An 18832-nucleotide genomic window follows, 5' to 3' on the forward strand; every position below is an offset into this window, starting at 1 on the left:
ACAGGTCGCATGAATAAATGCATGAGGGAAGCTACGGAGAAATGTGCACTTATTTTTAAATCGCAATACGCAGAAGGCAGAAGCGGACACGGACTGGGCAAACGGAGACTTAAAGGAGCCACCAAGCATCTCATTCCGATTCTGATTAAAAACTGATCCATGACGTTCAATTATTTTTGTTTTGCAGTTTCAAAATGTGTCAAAATGCTGATTTACTGCGCTGCTTTCAAGCGCCCTCCTTCCCTTCTCACGCAATGGACTATTCCATGTTCACCAGTAGGGTCACATGCTCGCAAAAGAAACTCATTGGAATATGAAACGCGGTTACCTCGTTTGAGCGGGGGGGGGGGGGGGGGGGAGGAGCTGACGAGAAGAAACCGAACGATTAAAGCTTTCCGCCGAATGAGCGTCAGCGAGCTCGAACGGCGCCCTGTGCGAGACCCTCCAGGCTGACGTCGTCGAATTGCGGCCTGCCAAGCGACAAGAATTGCAATTCCAAACAATTAAAAGCATCTTGACATGCGAACAAATAACATCTGGAGCGGGCGTCGTGGTTTAGTCGGAGGCGGCGGTGCCGCTTGAAGTGCGCGAAAAGGTCTTTAACGACGCCGCGCTCTAATGGGCATAATTGGGGTGCCCTTCTATCTATTATCAGACCACGCCAGCCTTTTTTTAACATACCACATTGTGCATGTGCGCATTAAACAGACAGACTACTCAGTTATAGAAAGTGATGGAGTTATGAAAAGTCTACACACCCCAGGTTTTCATGATTGAAAAACAAGATAAATCATTTCAAGCGGCACGGTGCCTCAGCTGGAAAAGCGTTGGCCTCACAATTCTGAGGACCCAAGTTTGATCCCGGCCCCGCTTGTGTGGAGTTTGCATGTTCTCCCTGGTTTCCTCCCACATGCCAAAAACATGCAACATTAATTGGACCCTCTGAATTGCCTCTCGGTGTGATTGTGAGTGCGGCAGTTTGTCTTCTTGTGGACTTCTGTGGCTGGCGACCAGTTCAGGGTGTACCCCGCCTCCTGCCCTTTGACATTTGGGATAGGCTTCAGCAAACCCTGCAACCCTCCTGAGGATAAGCGGCAAAGAAAATGGATGGATGGATGAAAATCATTTCCGAAATGTACAGTAGCTTAGGAAAAGCTTGCTAGAACAGCTGAACTTTATTTGGGTCAGGGATAGGGTTACCATCCTCATACAAACCTGACGTTTAAAAAGGTTGGGTATGAGATGAGTTGTTTTTTTTGATCTACGAAGCTACCTAATGGAAATTCCACGTACGCACTATTGAGTTCAAAATGCATCACATTAGCCACACGCCTAGTGCCGGTCCCAATTTACATATTTGGCCCTCGTGGGTATCGCCCATATTAGATTGTGAGAAATGCGGGCATCACGGAAGAGCTGACAAATGCATTGTGGGTAACACGATGGGACATAGACCTAAGCGGCCGTTGTGATATCCAAATTCTACATTCCTAAACTGAACGAGTTTTTTACCCGAACGTTGAACGGAAAAAAATCACTTGACATTCGGCTAATTGCACGCTACATTGGGTTCCAATTATTTCCGTGCATATTAACGTGGCGGGTCTTTCCATTTACATTATCAGCATGTTTTGACAGGCGGTTGCCTCACGCCGCCGGTGCCGACGTGCGAATGGACGTACTCGAGCGGAACCATTGACATTACGTGGGACTTGTACCTGCTTGTTGTCTCCCCAGAGTTTTTTTGTTTCTTTTTGTATTCAAGGGCCAAAGCACGGAGTGCAAAGGTCTTCTTTAAATTGCTCCGTTTCTTCAGCTTCATTATTCCGAAGCCAATGAATGGCCGTATATAACAATCATTCTTTTGTTTCCCTGAGCATCAAGGATTCACTTGATTGGCCGATGAAATTAATTGGTGAGAACCAATTAGTTTTCCGGTATAAAAACCTTCACCGCTCTCGTCGGTGAACGCAGCAGTTCATCAGCCTTTCTGTGTGCTTTTTTTTTTCTCGGAAGCCGACCCAAGAAATGGGTACGTCGCTTTCCTCTTGGTTGCTTAAAATGAGCTCGGTGATGATCAGCAATTTACTCTTGTGGGTTTCCACTGCCCGCCCTCCACCCCTGGCAGAAATAGTGCTCAACGTGTCTGCCCGCCAGAGCCCGGGTTGCTTCAATTCCAAAGGTGCCGCCGTCGAGGTTTTGACAGCCAAGGGCTGCGGCGTGAAAGTGTCCGACCTCTATGCTGTGACGTTCAAAGCCGCCGCTACGGCTGAGGATGTCATCGGTACCTTGGCCCCCCAGAGTAATGAATGGACTTTGCTGCCTGTCAACTATTTCATCTGTCTACTCAGAGTTTTGTTGCCGTCACAAGACGGCAGAACTGTGGCAGAATAACAGTAACCAAGATTTGTATTTGTGCGTTACGTAAGGCTTTAATTGGGGACACTAAAAGTTCTTGGTTGAATACCGAAGGCTTATCGACTAATGATGCGATGGAACGACGGTGCCATCTGGTAGGGCACTCATCCATTTGTCCTTAATCCGTGGTCTCCAACTTTTTTTTTTTTTTTTTTTTTTTTCCAGCCGAGGTCAACAATGCCGAGCACTCGGGAAGAAGGAAAACTGGCGTCTGACATCATCGAGGCGCAATCTAAGCTCTCAGAAACTGAGCTCATCATCTTCCAGGTATGGCGAAAGGGCTCAAAGCTTAATCTGTTCTGGACCACTAACCATGACTGCAGTTTTCTTTTTAAATAAAGTTCCCCGTGTACTGGTCCAGTTCACCGGCGATCCTGAAGGGTTGGATCGACCCGGGTGTTCACGCTTGGCTACGGCCACTCCAATGAGAAGCGCTACAGGCTTCCGGCATCTTCAAGGCGAGGCTTAAGTCTGAATACAAATTTGTTTAGTTTTGAAATTACAAAGTACGTTTTGGCCCGACTGTTACACGTTCACTGGCCTTTAGAAGTTAAATATCCGTTGACTAAGAAGGCTGGCGGTGAATTAATTTAAAATCTGCCGTGTGTGTACTTGAACGATGCTGTCCTCAGTTTTTCTAACTTGGCTACTCTGGGTGAAGCGCTGCCCCCCCCCAGAAGCAATGTTTGCACATTAGCGCAGCAGGATTAAAAATGAGCCAACTGCTTACCTTCAACAGTACAAGAAAGCTTTGTTGTCTTTTTACTACTGGCTCTCTGGAGTCCATGTTTAGCACTAATGGCATCAACAGAGACGTGAACGTAACACTCTGGCCACTTCAGATATTTAAAATTTAATTTAGCCAGTTTTCCTCACTGAAAACAAACTAAATTTGAATGTTTCAACAAAACGGCATCCTCCACTACTGTGGCTTTCAAGTTCTGTGCCCCCTCAAATCTTCTGGGCTTCTTCTCATGTGTCCAGAGAGGCCAGTGCCCCCATACTCCAGGTCTGGCACAGGCCAACACTGACCTTCGCCCCAATGGACTACTTTGATGGCGAGAATGGCTTCCAGCTGAAGCCAGAGGTCCAAGAGAAAGAGGCCCAGGAGAGGTTTGACCCGACTGTGGGCATCCACATGGGAATGGCTGAGCCACCTAACAACCAGATGAAAGCTGGAGTCTAAAGTTTATTAAAAAAAAAAAAAACAAAAAACGTAACCTGTCATCTCAGTATTGATTTTCATGTGAATTCATATAGTGGGGCTGTCTTATGGCCTGTTTTTGCTCAACTTAGGACTAAAGACTTTCCATCGACAGAACTTTTCTGTAGTACTAAATGGGCTTCCGTTCCACTACATTACCCATTTCGTTTGTAAAACTGACCTAATCAATCAAAAGTTGAAATTGTTTCAGATTGACTTTTATAGCTGTTAATATCCAATCAGTGCCGCAACACTCCAAAGTACATCTGTCATGTAATAAGACTTATGCTGGATTCTCTGAGCTAAATTGAAAGTTACCTTACAGTTTAAATAATTCTATATAGTATTCTCTACTCTCGGTGATCAGAAATATGTGGCATTTGTCCGTCTCAAGGAGTGGCCCTCCCCTCCAAAGGACACTGAACGTGTTTTGCTTGCCTGTTTGGGCATCTGAGGAGCGATAAAGAAACTAAATATTGCACGATAGTCTTCTGCATCAAAGAGAGAGAGAGCCAGGGAAGAAGCACTGCCCGCCTGGCACTGTCAAACATTGCGAGACATTTGAAGTTTTCGCTTTCAAGCAAAGGGAATATTTGATTTGAGAACACTTTGTCAACCGCAAATGGGGAAATCGGCGTGCTGCTGACAGGGTAGAAAAGATCCTCCCGCACCACCACCACCCCCACCGACCCCGCTTTCGCACTAAAAACGCTGGTCGCTCGCAATCTCGCGGTTTCGCCGCATTGAGTTGCCGTTCGGCCCTTGTGTATTAGCGGCGGGACGGAAATAGAACACGCTCATGCCGACAACTGAAAACGCGTTTGATACAATCGAGCTGGCGGATGGATTCCTCGAAGTAGAACGATGGAAATGGAGATCTGACGCAAGCGAGAAAGCATTGGCAGGAAAAAAAATGCTCAAAGTTCAAATAATTAACACAATGTTGAGTGCTTGTGATTTAGTAAACAGAGATAATCTTTTTATAATCTGCTACTAAATGGGAGTCAACCCAAACTGCCACCATTTAAAAGTGCCTCTGATTAACCCCAAATGAAGCTCAGTTGTTCTAGTAGGCTTTTTGCAACCTCGCCCGAGCTGCCCAAAAAATAAAATAAAATGAAGCTTTCCTGTTGGTTTGTTTACGCCAAATATACCTGAGGGAATTCTGGCCCAAATCTTCAAATTTTCCCCATGTCAGTGGAAGATTTTGTCACGGTCCTTTTATTACATCACAAAATCCTGGCATATGAACAGGGGTGTGTCGACTTTTTCTATCCGCTGAATAGGACAATTCAGATCAACGTACAGAAAACTGAATGAAGAAAAGGTTTTCAAACAGTCGACCTGCCGATCTTTGGCCGTTTCTCGGTCCACTTGACGGGATCTTGCCGGTGTGCTCGCGCATCACCGAACGGATGTAACACGTAGCGGTGGCGCATCGAGAAAAGCGCTTCGCATTTCCGGACTAAACCGCGCGCGTGTGCACGCTTGAAGCTGCCGGGAGATAAATTAGACACGATCTAAGTGCAATCTATTATTCATTATGTATCTGAGAGACGTGGCACGGAGGGAAGGAAGCGGTGTTGTGTTTTTTTAGGTCAACGTGGCGATAAAAGTGAGGAGGTGAGGTGGGGGCGGGGGGGGGGGTAATACAGTAGCTTAACGAGTGCAAAACACTGAAATTCCATTTATCAAACGCGCTGGTTTTACTTTTACAAAGTGCAGCACTCCGTGACTGGGCATTTTGCCCGTTGAGGGAAAAGCGGCGGGCATCTTATTGGTATCATAAAACACCATCAGTGTCACATCGATCCGCTTTTATCAGCGGCATCGATCTGTCCGGGGGCGAGCGACTCGAGGGAAGTCCTCGCTAAGCCCTTTGGCCAAATATGAGCGCTTTGTGCATTGCCAATGAAATTTTTCTCATCATTCATTTGCACTCTCGCCTCGTTATTCTTTTGGCACCCCATCTCGAGTCATTTTGATGTCCTGCTCGTGCTTGAAATCCTCGCGATGGCAACAATTTACGTTGCTTCGTGTTTTGGACAAATGGAAGTTCGATAAAACTTTTTGTAAGATGACACAGTACAGTACTTTAATGCAGCTTCCAAGCAGGTCTGAATTTAGAGTTGTAAGCCTTCGGTGTAGTTCCACGCTGTGCTAAAGCGTGCCAGGCAGCACTGATGTCAATAGAAGAGATTCAGCGTGATTAAAAGTGAGAAGAAGAGGCAGAGAAGGTTCCCAACTAACTTGTGTTAACCGCTCTGTGGCATTTTAAATTCTATGCTAGCATTAAGCTAGCTATCACTTGTTGAAGATTTGGGTGTTTAAATCTACAATTTAATCCTCTTTTATTTTATGTGTCAGCTATAACGGAGACTGGCCAGACTGCAAATGAATTGAAGTCGTCTTTGTGAACAACGTTTTGCATGCGGGAGTATCAAAATGTAAAATGCTACGCTTGCTGATTAGCGGCAACATGCTATCAAACTCCTCCGGCAGATACGACGCAGCAGTTACCGCGCGATTGTCCATATTTAATAACCTGGCTTTAAATCACGGGATGAGCAAAAATTTTCTTCAAATAAAATGAGACGATTGTTTTTGGCAATAAAGAAAAGAGAATTGCTGTTAGTAAACACCTCTATCTTTAAAAACCAAACACAAGTCCGAAATCTTGGTGTTCTGATTGATTGCGACCTGACTTTCAACAATCATATCAAATCAATCACAAAAAACTGCTTTCCACCATCTGAAGAACATATCTAGAGTGAAGTTTTGCATGTGTCAAGCAGAGCAGGAAAACCTCACCCATGCTTTTACCTCAAGTAGACTTGACGATTGTAATGGTCTTCTGACTGGTCTCCCAAAAAAAAAAAAAAAAAAAAAAAAAAAGGATTAAAAAGCTCCAGCTCATTCAGAATGCTGCAGCTCGTGTTCTGACCAAAACAAAGCGGTCACATCAGATACAGTAACTCTAATCCTAAAGTCCTGTCCTTGCACTGGCTTTCAGTCAGCTTTAGAATAGATTTTAAAGTTCTGCTACTGGTCTGTAAATCACTAAAGGATTCAGGTCCTGAATACATGAAAGAAATGCTATAGGAATACGAACCCAGTAGAGCTCTGAGATCGACTGACTCGGGTCAAATAGTGGAGCGGAGAGTCCAAAGCAAACATGGTGAAGCAGCATTGTTTTTATCCCGTTTTAAATGTTTCTTTGTTTTCAAATCCCTTTAATCATGTAACGCACATTGAGTTACCTCGTGTATGAAATGCGCAATACAAATAAATTTGCTTTGCTTTGCCCCCCCCCCCCACACTTAGGATGCACCTCAAAGGGATATTTTCATACTTGGAATTTGGGAAAACATACTTATTTGTGTGTGCGATTACTCAAATTTCTGAATTCTGTTTCCGAAATGAAATAATAGTGATAGCCATCGGCTCATTAAACCGAAGTGGCCGTTCTTGGGAATTGGAAGAGCTCATTAAAAAGCAGTCTTCAACGGTTCTGAAACATCTACTCAATCCAATTTACACATCCCATTAAGAACTAAATTTATGTCCAGACGTTTTGCTGGAAAAGATTGATTTAATTAAATTTAAAAAATGGACTGGACTGGTCAACAGTCAATGGGGTGAAAAAGGCCAAATGCCGTAATTTCCGGCCTGTAAGCCGTGACTTTTTTCCACAGCTTTCAACCCTGCGGTTTATGCGGTGATGCGGCTAATATGTGAGGTAAGAGTGAAACCGGTGGAATATATGTGCCGAGGAAGTGACTTTTACCGGTCCGGCCCTGATAGCGCTGCGCTCGCGTGTTACTGCCGTGTCTCAGTGAATTTTATTGGTATGTTTTTTTCTTTTAACCGCCCCTGTTAGCGCGGTGCTACCGTTAGCGCGGCAATAGCATTAGCGCGGCGACGCTAGCGTTAAACTCTCGTGTTTGTGTTAAATATCTCATGTTTCAATGTTGTAGTTGTCATAAATCCCTTACTTTGTAACTTTTATTGTCCAAAATTCACATGTTTCTCGTCACATTGTCCCACGCAAATCGCGTACACCGTAATGGATTCAAAAGGTCATCACACGGTGTGACTAAATCTCACTCGGCCATTTATGCACTAACAAGTCATTTGTACGGACTGCCGATTATCTTCCCGGAATAAGAAAGACTTTCATCCATGGTGATGAGTGAGCGTTAAAATAAGCAGCATTTATTGCAGATTTTCTACAGCGGGACTCTTCACAAATTGTAGTCGTTGCTATAAAAAGCACACGATCGCCACATGGACGACATCTGAGGCGCACACAAACAGCAGGGTTGTGCGTGAACGGCGCTTGGAAAGATTTACGCCAGATGGTCCAACTCTTTGTGCGCCGCCGCCGGCTTCCCTAATTATTATTTGTGTGAAGCGAGGTTCGCGCTTTGAAAGCGGCCGCGTCGGACGACGGGGGCCCGAGGCGAGCCCCGGACCCCCGAACCCGAAAACAACGCCGCCATTCTTCACCTTCGTGAAGTGCGCTTACAGACGATGTAACGCGTCCAAACCCGTAGACAAATAAATGCTTGTGTGCGCGGACTGGGACACACGCAAACGCCCGTGTCTGAAAATGACACAACGTATTCGAGCAACCCAATTTAGAACAAAGTTAAAAAAAAAAAAAAAAAAAAAAATCATACAATGCACGATTTGTCAATAGGTTATTCAAGAGTCTTTGTTGGGTGACATTCATAACAAGTAAATACTGCACACATAAGAGTAATTTTAAACCAAACCACCCGACAAGATCTGGTTTAGTCACTTTGCCATTGTCGGACAGGAGGGTCCATATGTTTCTGAAACCAAATTGCCTAATTAATTTAATCCAGATCATCAGTGAGTAACAAAGGTTCCTTTTGTTGCCGCGGAAGCGGGTGTCAACACTTGCCAAACAGATGGCGGCGCAAAACTGCGTCTGAGCGCATTCTCCGTTGGCATCGATTGGAGACTGCTTTATGGGAAAAGAAAAAAAACAAAACAAAACAACATTCCATACTATTCCATGTTACATTTTCATTACTCGGGCAAATATTTGCCGTGGCGGCACGGTGGATCTGCTGGTATAGCATTGGCCTCACAGTTCTGAGGACCCTGGTTCGATCCCGATCCCGACCCCGCCTGTGTGGAGTTTGCGAGTTTTCCCCGTGCCTGCGTGGGTTTCCTCCGGGTACTTTGGTTAGAACATTGGTTTGGTAAACCAGGGGTCATGAGTTCGCATCCCACTGGGGGCCTCCACTCTCCCTGAGGGGTGGAGTCAGGAAGGGCATCCGGCGTTAAAAAAAAAAAAAAAAAAAAACAAATGTGAGCGTTCATCTGAGATGTCACGCTGTGGCGAATGCTAACGGGACAAGCCGAAAGAAACTCTAATTCGACACTAAATTGCCCGTAGGTGTGATTGTGAGTGTGACTGTTTATCTCTCTGTCCCCTTCAATTGCCGTTGGCCTGACAGTTCTGAGGTCCGGGGTTCAATCCTGTACCCGCCTGTGTGGAGTTTGCATGTTCTCCCCGTCCCTCCGTGGGTTTCCTCCCACATCCCAAATATACGCAACATTAATTGGACACTCTAAATTGTCCCTAGGTTTGATTATGAGTGTGACTGTTTGTCTCTCTGTGCCCTGCGATTGCCGAGCAACCAGCTCAGGGTGTACACCGCCTCCTGCCCGTTGACAGCCGGGATAGGCTCCATCACGCCCCGTGACCCTTGTCAGGATAAGCTGCAAAGAAAATGAATGGATGGATGGACAAATATTTGGTGTTTTACGCGTGTACAGACAAGAATATTATATTTCAATAATTGTTGAGATTTCATCCACGGGGCATGAAAGGGACAGGCTCCAGAAATATGGATTGGATGTGTGGATTCGTTGGAAATAAATATTTCACATCATCAGCATATCAATGCAGGAACGAAAGGCAAAACGGGAGCAGGGGAACACAGACAGCGAAGTCAAAAGTCAAGGACGTGCCATAAAAGGCCGCGTCAAAAACGAGACATGGTTATCCGTCCAATCAAATTCATAACCTGCGCTAAGTACATTTGGCAGGCCGGCTCCACAGAAATTGAAAAATGGCGGACGTTTGTCCTCTGGCGCGCTCCCGCCGCACACGCGGACGCGTAATACGCTCTTCAATCAAAGCACAGCCAGGGAGGTGTAAGTACCAATTGAGGGGACGCCATTATGCCGGGGAAAATGTCATTAGCGATTTGACGGTTTTCACGGATCGGCGCGCACTTCCATATCTCCGGAAAATGGCGGGCAGCCCCAAAAATAAAACGCGTTGGCGGAGGGAGGCGGCTGAGGCAAAGTCGGCTTGGTTTTTAATTTCATTAAAAGAAGCTACAAAGATGAGCGCACGCGCACGCGCCATCGCTTCGTTTCAGTCGTGAATCAAAATGGTGACGAGCGCCATAATGCTTCTCAAGTTAGCATCTCACAGACGAACGTATTTAATTATATCAAATTTATTCCCCGTTTTGTTTGAACGCCATTTCCCAGTGGCGGCGGTAACTGCTCGGTGGAATCAAATTTGGCAGCCAATCGTGTTTATAGCGTTGGACGGAGGTGGGGGGGGGAGTATAAAAGATGGTGATAATAAAGCTAATGTATCATAACAACCTTCAGGCTAGTTTGCAACGAGATCACACCGAGCGAGCGTTCCCAGAAGAGTCTCTCCGGAAAGGAGCGGCGTGCAATCGGCTCAAACGGCTGAGGCACGTCGGATCGGCGCAAATCTCCCGCGGCTCGGAGTACGTCGCCGGAGGACGGGGGCCGAGGCAAAGGGACGCCCACAGGCGGCGCGGCGTGACCTCCACCTCCGCTGAAAAAAAGCCGAGGTGTTTGTGTACACGCATCACATCTCATCCTCACATCTTTTCTTCAAGCTTTTGACTCATGTAGTATACAAACATGACACCAAGCTATCGCTAACTTTCCGACTGCAGAATATCCGCGCGAGGCCACGTTTGCGGGCCTCCTTTTCATCGCACAAATCCGTAACACTTTGCTGAGGGTCAGCCCACGGGCTCACAAATTACCGAGTGAGATTCGAGTTCCATACAGTTCTGACCGCCGTTATCGGCGCCGCTCATCTTTGGGGAAAAGCAGAGGAAGGATTAAATCGCGTTCACTCATAAGTCTCAAGTATGAACCTTCAAGTGTTATGCGAGTCCCAAGTTAATAAGGGGAAGAAAAAAAATAAATAAATCAAGCAAGACAAGTCGAGTCAAGTTCATTACTCGGGTTGAGAAAGACGTGTAGTCTTGTCTTAGTTTTTGTTCGTGGTTCCAAAACAGTCTCCGTATAGACTGTTTTCGACTGACGTCACACACCTTCAGGTTTAGAACGCGGTCGCCGTTCTGATTTGGTGAATTCGCGAAAACAAACCGTAACTAAGCAGGAATCATTTCAGAAAGCCGTATGGATGGGGGCCCACTGCTACGTTACCGGTTGCTCAAGCGAAAGTGGGCGCTTGTAAAGAGTCTTTCTTTCGACTGGCACCTGCGATCAAGAACCGGAGCGAGAAAACGGAGCAGTTAGCAACCAAACGGCGACGACTGTGGCTTTCTCGTTTTACCGGAGCCGATCTAGCAGCCAAGTCATTCCCTTACATCAGCGTTTGCTCGGAGCATTTTGTTCTTGGTAAGTATTGGATACCTTTAAGAATTTCACACCTACTGAGCAATAACGAAGTTTTGTGAAGGAGAAGTATTCTTTAGGGCCCAAGGGCCTACACAATACTCGTGTGTGAATGCAATGCATGTCTCCAAAATCTGTATTTTCTGTTTTATTATAATAAGTCTGCAAAAACGAGTTACCTCACCGCTTCGTGAGTTGAGTTAAAAATGTAGCAACTCTTGCGGGCTCCGCTTGGGACTCGTCCCGGTCGAATCTCTCTCTCTCTCTCTCTCTCTCTCTCTCTCTCTCTCTCTCTCTCTCTCTCTCTCTCCTCTCTCTCTCTCTCAATTGCATTGCGCAGTATGCTAACCTTAGCAGTGTGGAGACACGGGTTGCTTACAATGGATAACGCCGCATCACGATTCCGGCCATTGTTGAATTGGTTGGAGGCATCCAGACCTTTGTCATTCTTCAGTTGGTCCACAGTGTAAGCACTTGTTGAGAAGAGGAGATGGTTGACGATGTCTGGATAGGTTACCCACGCCCACATTTGTGTGCTTCATTTGTGTTTCTCCAAGGCGTATGGGTCGATATTCTCGATCAAAGCGCACTTCTTGTCTTAACGGTTTCTTGAAACAACATCTAATGAGCCCCGATCACTTTCCAAAGTCTTTTCAGCCGTCATGCGTCACTTTTAACAGTCGTTCGAACATTTGTGCAACTCGGGAATCTATGCAAAAGCATTCGAGTGAACGGCGCGTCAGTAGAGTGAACCCATCCAACATGGCCGCGTGCCCCGGATGTCGTCACGTGATCGAAAACAATCCAGAGTCGCTCACTATTTCCCAAATTATGACTTTCTAGGCAACCAAAAGAAATGGAAGAAATAAACCAATGAAACTGACCAATTTGGATATAAAGTTTCTGATCCAGATGTCATTTACAAGTGCGTAATGGCAGCACAAATATGTACGCATAATCGACAAAATAAAGCCTTTACAGAATAGTTCAGCGGGGAGAAAAAGCCAAGATGTCGTGGGCCCGTTTTGCTTCCTCAAGAACAACCCGAAGGTACTCGAGGTTTCATGACAACGCGACGATCCGACGATTTCAGAGCGAAGTGAGGTTAGATGGAGGGAGGAGCAGGGGTTCTTCAGAACACCTTGGAAAAGATGAACGCTCCAGTTGTCAGAATTGATCGGTGGGAGTCGTCCTTGCTTAAGGTGGACCTGAAATATATGAAATATTTTTTGGAACCACCAAACGATTTTGCTAACTGTTGGGGGGGGGGGGATTGTAGGGCAGCAATGAATTTTCTTGCTAAAAAAAAAAAAAAAAAAAAAGAATTCAATGGTGGACAAAAACCTTTTCCAGGTACAGATTACTGATTCTCAAAGCTCAGACATCTTCCTGCTGGGACAACTAGTCAAAGAAAAAATAAAGTAATGTGCTTATTTTCAAGGAAAACTATTTTGACCAGCATGCAGAACAGTCAGAACAACGGCAGAAGTGATCGGCTCGGGCAATAATTTTTTCGAAAAAGTTTGCATCTTTAAGGCGTCCTGAGGTATGAAAACATTGCAAAGTCAAGCTGAAATCTTTTTTGGACTCCGGACGGCTAATTTGTCAGCCTCAAACCGGCTAAGCTGCCAAATTGGACGCCCAAAGTGAAGGGATTGGATTAAAGCGCGGCTGCGGAGGACTGATTCCAAAGATATCGTCACGAGGATTATGTGAACGTCGCATCAAAAGCGCGACGCGTCAGTCGCTTGGTGGATCTCCGAGCTGTGGGATTTGAGAACTCGGCTTTCTTCTTCAGAGTTTTTGTCAACATTACCGTGATCAAATACGCCGAATCGGCCTCGACGGGGAAAGGCAATCCGGTAAATCGCAGTATTTACCTCTGGATGGCGGACCAAGCCGTGTTGAGCGACCTCTTCATCACCGGAAGGAACTACGCCACGTGGCTATTTTCCCGACGCTAAAACAGTTGACACCTATTCGAAAGACGATCAAGTGGTGTGGAGCAGACTTAAATCAGGCCATTGGCTGGTTTTGGGTAAATGCAGAACGACAGATTTGGCTAACCACACCACTTTTCCCAAACGTACCACATCAATCTTTCATGACAAAACGGATTCCATACGTTGATTTTAACATGAAAAAGTAAAAATGCTTTGTCACAAACAAATAGCACATTTTCCCATTGCCATTCACGTAATTAGTCAGCACTGAAATTAATGAATCCTTCTGAGTCTCATGAGCCAGTCGAAGGAATTAAATATGAACCTGAAGTCCACACATGCGCACGCACACGCACGCCGACATCAATCCAATTATCTTTGGCGGCCTTGTCATTTCTTTCCCAGTGAGAACAGACAGAAAAGAGCCGAACCCTTGAAAGACATTCACAAAAGTGGAAATCAAAAAACCGCCTGGATTACCTGCGGCGCCACGTTACCACGTGGCGCCTCCGTGCTCTTGGCCGGCAAAACCGGACACGAGCAGAATTCAGAACTCGTCCATCATGGCGACTAATGTACAGTACGATTGTATACATGGCATCTTGCTGCTGACGTGTATGGAAGCAAATTCACGTGTGAATGGATAGCATCCATCCATCCATTTTCTTTGCCGCTTATCCTCACGAGGGTCACGGGGAGTGCCGAAACCTATCCTAGCTGTCAACGGGCAGGAGGCGGGGTGCACCCTGAACTGGTTGCCAGCCAATCGCGGGGCACATCCAGACAAATAGCCGCACTCACAAACACACCTAGGGGCAATTTAGAGGGTCCAATTAATGTTGCATGTTTCTGGGATGTGGGAGGAAAGCGGAGTGCCTGGAGGAAACCCACACAGGCACGGGGAGAACATGCAAACTCCACACAGGCGGGTCCGGGATTGAACACGGGACCTCAGAACTGTGAGGACAATGGCTGAATGGATAGCATACTTACAAAATACATGCAAATGCAGGTTAAAAATATTACAACGTGATGATAAATTTGCCTCGGTTTTATGACACATTCAGCAAAATTGCCATAATAGTGACCGGTAGCTAAACGGGTAGGTCGGACGGTTGGATTGGCGACTCGATCGGGACGTCAATCCAAAACGGTGGCTCATCGCACATTGTGTACTATAAGTTGCCACTTTTAAATAATTGCTGAAACGTTGGCCGAAAAACCGAAGCGATCCAATCAAACGTCTTTTTGTAACGCCGTTTACTTCATCATAAGACAAATGGCCGCACCGCGACTGGCGGCGGGGGAGGAGATTGATTTGACGGCCGGGCCCAAAGCCGAAACGCCGAGGCGAGGTCGCCTTTTCAATCATTCATCACGGAAGATGATCGATGGCGCTCGCGAGAGCTCGGGAGCCGGAGAAAAGAAGAGCGCTCCATTGTCACGCGGCTGTAAAAACAAGCCTTGAGGGAGGCGTCATTTCTCATATTTTTCTTTTTTTTTTTTGCCAAGGATTCGTTAGGATAGTGAGCGGGAATCGTAGGTCGATCTGGAAGTTGAGTTTTGCTTGCAGTAAATTTGATCCTACGCCGCGACTAATGGCGACCCTCATCTCAGACCGCCTGCGGATATTTGTTTCCGGAATATTTATTTCACTTGGCGATCGAGTGTGTTCTCGCATCGCGGCGTCGGTACCGTCGCAGCAAGGTAACAAGGGGGCCCGGGAACGTGCGCATCCGTCCCGACGACGTGAATGGAGTGCCATCATTACAGTCTCAGCGGTCCCGGCGGATCATTTTAGCCGTAAGCGCTCAGCGCTGACACTGGGAAAATGTTAATTACCTCGTTCGGCGTCGGCACAATTGCACCCGAGCCGAGCGCGCGAGAAGCGTCCTTCTTCCGGCGTCGCATTCGTCAGCGGGCCCACCACCGCGTGGTAAATGTTAAACTTTTCCACCAATTCGTACGTCAGCGTCGCAGTTTTGGTACAAAAAGGGGAATGATTGAACTAATTTAATTATCTACTTCGGCATCGTGTGTGAAATGTGCAATTTCAGCACGGTTGTTTTGAAGCGCTGTTAAAAAAAAAAAAAAAAAAGAAAAATCAGTTGAGTGTTTGCTTCAGTGGCTGCGGGACTAATGGACGCTGGTTAATGTGTGCTCGAAAACATGGTGAGTCGAGGTTTTTTTTTGGTGGGGGTGGACACACACACACACACCACACACACACACACACACACAACACACACACCACACACACAGGAAGTGTCCCCACCATAAAAGATTAACCGTGGAAGTGCTGTTTTAAGCTAATTCTTTGTGTACTTATCATGAGAGGTCATCTACTCCAGCTAAATGAAAGTATAGAGATATGAAAAACGCGAAAAAATTGTATTTAGCCATCTTGAAATATTCACAAATTAAGCTCCATATTTTGGATTTATATCCCCCCCCCCAAAAAAAAAATAAATTGCTGTTAGATTCATTGTTTTATCATGCATTTGTTTCTGTTATTCTCCTTTGGTATTGTTCTCTTTGCGACCCAGCGACACCTTGAGGAGCGATGCACCCCCCTTGCTGACTTCAAAGCAGACACTCCTCAACACCATAAACGTGCTGGAAATCAGATGCCCTGCTGATCTCGAGCAGGTTTATTAGGACAATGCTGCAGCTTTTGAAGAAATGTTTACGCCAGTATTCGTCTTTGTATCGGTATTGCCATCTGTTCCTCCATTTTGAATTTGTAACCGTTTGACCTGAGAAGCGAATAAAAAAAATTTAAAAAAAAAAAAAAAAAAAGAGGGACACCAGTAAGGCTGATTCAGAACGGGTGTTGGAGTTGCAGCTGGTCGGCCAAACCTGTTTCTCCCCCGTACCTCGCAAATCGAAGACCTCTTCTGTCCTTTCATTTGCATATTTAGTCCAGCGTTTGGGTTTAAACCTGAGAATTGCTTCAACCTATCATTGCACCACTTTTTGGGGTGTATTAATCCTTCAAACTCTACACTCTCTACATTCCCAAGGTCCAAGATGACTTAAAACTGGTCTCCAGCCAAGTTTTTTTTTTTTTTTAGTGCAACGCGTTTGGAGTGCCAATGTAATTTCATTGTGGCGCTGTCACAACAATTCACTAACGACGATCTGGCCGCCGTGAGTAGTAATTCTCCAATTAATACGTGACGCCGCTGTCCTGCCAAGTATTTGGACAGCGCTTCAATTTGAAAGTGAGCAGTTTTATGAAGTTACTTTTAAGGGGCCGCGTTAAGCAGCCTTTGCGGTTCCAAATTGGTATTAAAACAGAATTACTAATTCTACTGTGGCATTCGCGCTGAAAGCCTTTGGATCGGCTGAAACGGGGGCCTGAGTTGATGACGGTGGAGGGAATGTTTAACAGCATAAAATCTTCAAATCAAAACCATGCTCAGGAAAGGACTAACAACTGGAACGGCTTCAATATATTCGGTGCTCTTCCGACACGCTTCTCGATGGTGGCAGGTGCTCCAAAAATCGGCAACTGTAATCGTAAACCTACCCGCGTGTCCCCCCCCCCCCCACATTGTCTGTAACCCCAATGACCCACTGGTTATTCAAGACTCAAGCGTACGAAGGGAAAAAAAAAATATATTCAAAACAAGAGTGCAGCAGCAGCAGCTGTTGCTCCGAGCATAAATTCTGCATCAAAGTTGCGCCGCGCACACAATGAAGTCTCTTGTTTCCTGCTGCCTACTGGAGGCAAACACGGAATGAAAAAATAAAACATGGGCTTTTTTTTTTCCATGTGTTCACAAAACCTTTCCGAACATCACTATTAAAACACAAATTTTAAAAAATAATGGCCGATTTTCATCACGCTGCCGGCATCGCGTCTCGCAACTCCCCAAAAATACATCCCGATACGCAAAATAACTCAATCACAATCACTGGCAAAAAAAAAAAGTGCAGACAACCGTCCCTTTATTCGGAGAAATTGTCTGGCACACAATCCACAGTGCATTTGGCTGAGGGCTCGAAGTCCGGTTGACAATGCTGACCCAGTTTGGCGCGTTGGCGTGCGACGAGTTTGAGGACAATGTCGTTGCAGCGTCTTGACTTTGCCTTCATGGAAATGGAGTGGGGGGGCTGGGGGGGGGGGTAAAGCTAGCGCACTATACATCACTGCGCATTATGCAACGCTTGTGGAGTTCTGAAAGCCGTTTGGAGTGGACCGCTGGAGGCTATTTGTTATTTGAGTCACTTACTACAAGCGGCGCACACGAGCCCAGCTAAAAATATCAAAACCACTGGAGGACGACACAAATAACCCGAATCCCGAGCCTTCAAGCCACCTAAATAGAAAGCTGTGTTGGAAAAACAATCCGAGTGAGCTTGTTGACTAAAGTCCATTTTTCAATGATGTCACTAATATTTTTTTCGGCACAGTACAACACCCCCTCCCCCCCCGACATTTTTTTTGTATGATGACCTAACGCTGTTAAATATCCAATACCAAAATATCAAAACCTTTTGACGTTTTTGTTGACTAAAACTGGATTCACACTCACAAATAGAAATTAATCAAATATGTATAAGGTTTTTTGTCCAAAAAGACTAAAATGAAGAACCTAAGAAAGTCACCAAAAATGGCACAAGACTGTTGGTATGAATCTTTTAAGGCGAGCGGCGATGAAGCAAGCGAGGGAGCTTCCGCTTTCATCCCCCACCGGCTAATTTTCACCCTTTCATGCTCTACAATAGGAATGTCTTGAGCAATCATAAATCCACGACTTTTCATCCCAGTGCAATCATCTGAACGTCAACTATCTAAACCGCCAATCTTTTTTTGTGTCGTTGAAGTCGCCAACTGTAACGTGAGCCAGCTCCTTACATTTATGCACCCGCGCGCTACACAACCACTGATCTAAAAAAAAAAAAAAAATTAAAAAAAAAAAAAGACTGGATGGCTCATTGGACACCAAAAGTGAAGTCGCCATCCGCCATCTTGATACTCCCAAACCAATAATGCCGACCTGTGCAGCGACAGCGATTAAATGTGTTAATCGCCAGTTTTGCTGCTGTGAGAAAACATTCCACAGATAAGTTAGAAAGATTTGACACTGTTAAAGTTTGTTTTTCAAGTTTTTTTTTTTCTGATGAGCTCAATTCACTTGAACAAAGTTTTGTTTACGGTTGTTATGGTTCACTTTTCACTCTTTGCTTCACTTTTGTTGGCCGACGGTTTTTTCGTGAAAAAGCGATGTCAATATTTTCCCAAACTTCATCAGTGGATCACCAAGAAAACACATTTTCTGTGAAATTTTTTGATGAATTTCGTAATACTTTGCAAACTGAGTTTGATTTTCAAATGCGAGGAAAAAAGTTTAAATTTTCTGTCTGAAATAGGATGTCGCAGAGACAACAAATGAACTATGAGTTTAGCATGTATTTTCCCACTGCGAGTCCTTATTTCCAAAAATATATCTAATTGATTGACTTAAAATGTAATGTTTTTATGACCAAAAAAATGCTTTTTTTGGGCTATGTTATGGTGATAGTGCTTCACAGCGTATTTTGGGAAATGTTAACGTCACGGAAATTGGGCCTTTGGTAA

General features: G+C 45.4%; 1 protein-coding gene and 1 pseudogene across 1 annotated transcript in view; one reads left to right on the plus strand and one right to left on the minus strand.

Moving 5' to 3' along the window:
* LOC133493380 (uncharacterized) overlaps positions 1-18832 on the minus strand; it is a 62033-nt gene that overhangs the window by 30752 nt on the left and 12449 nt on the right. The window lies entirely within an intron of this gene.
* On the plus strand, positions 2074-3604 carry LOC133493963 (NAD(P)H dehydrogenase [quinone] 1-like; annotated as a pseudogene).

This window comes from Syngnathoides biaculeatus, chromosome 20 (genome assembly GCF_019802595.1).
Source record: "Syngnathoides biaculeatus isolate LvHL_M chromosome 20, ASM1980259v1, whole genome shotgun sequence".
NCBI classification, from domain to species: domain Eukaryota; kingdom Metazoa; phylum Chordata; class Actinopteri; order Syngnathiformes; family Syngnathidae; genus Syngnathoides; species Syngnathoides biaculeatus.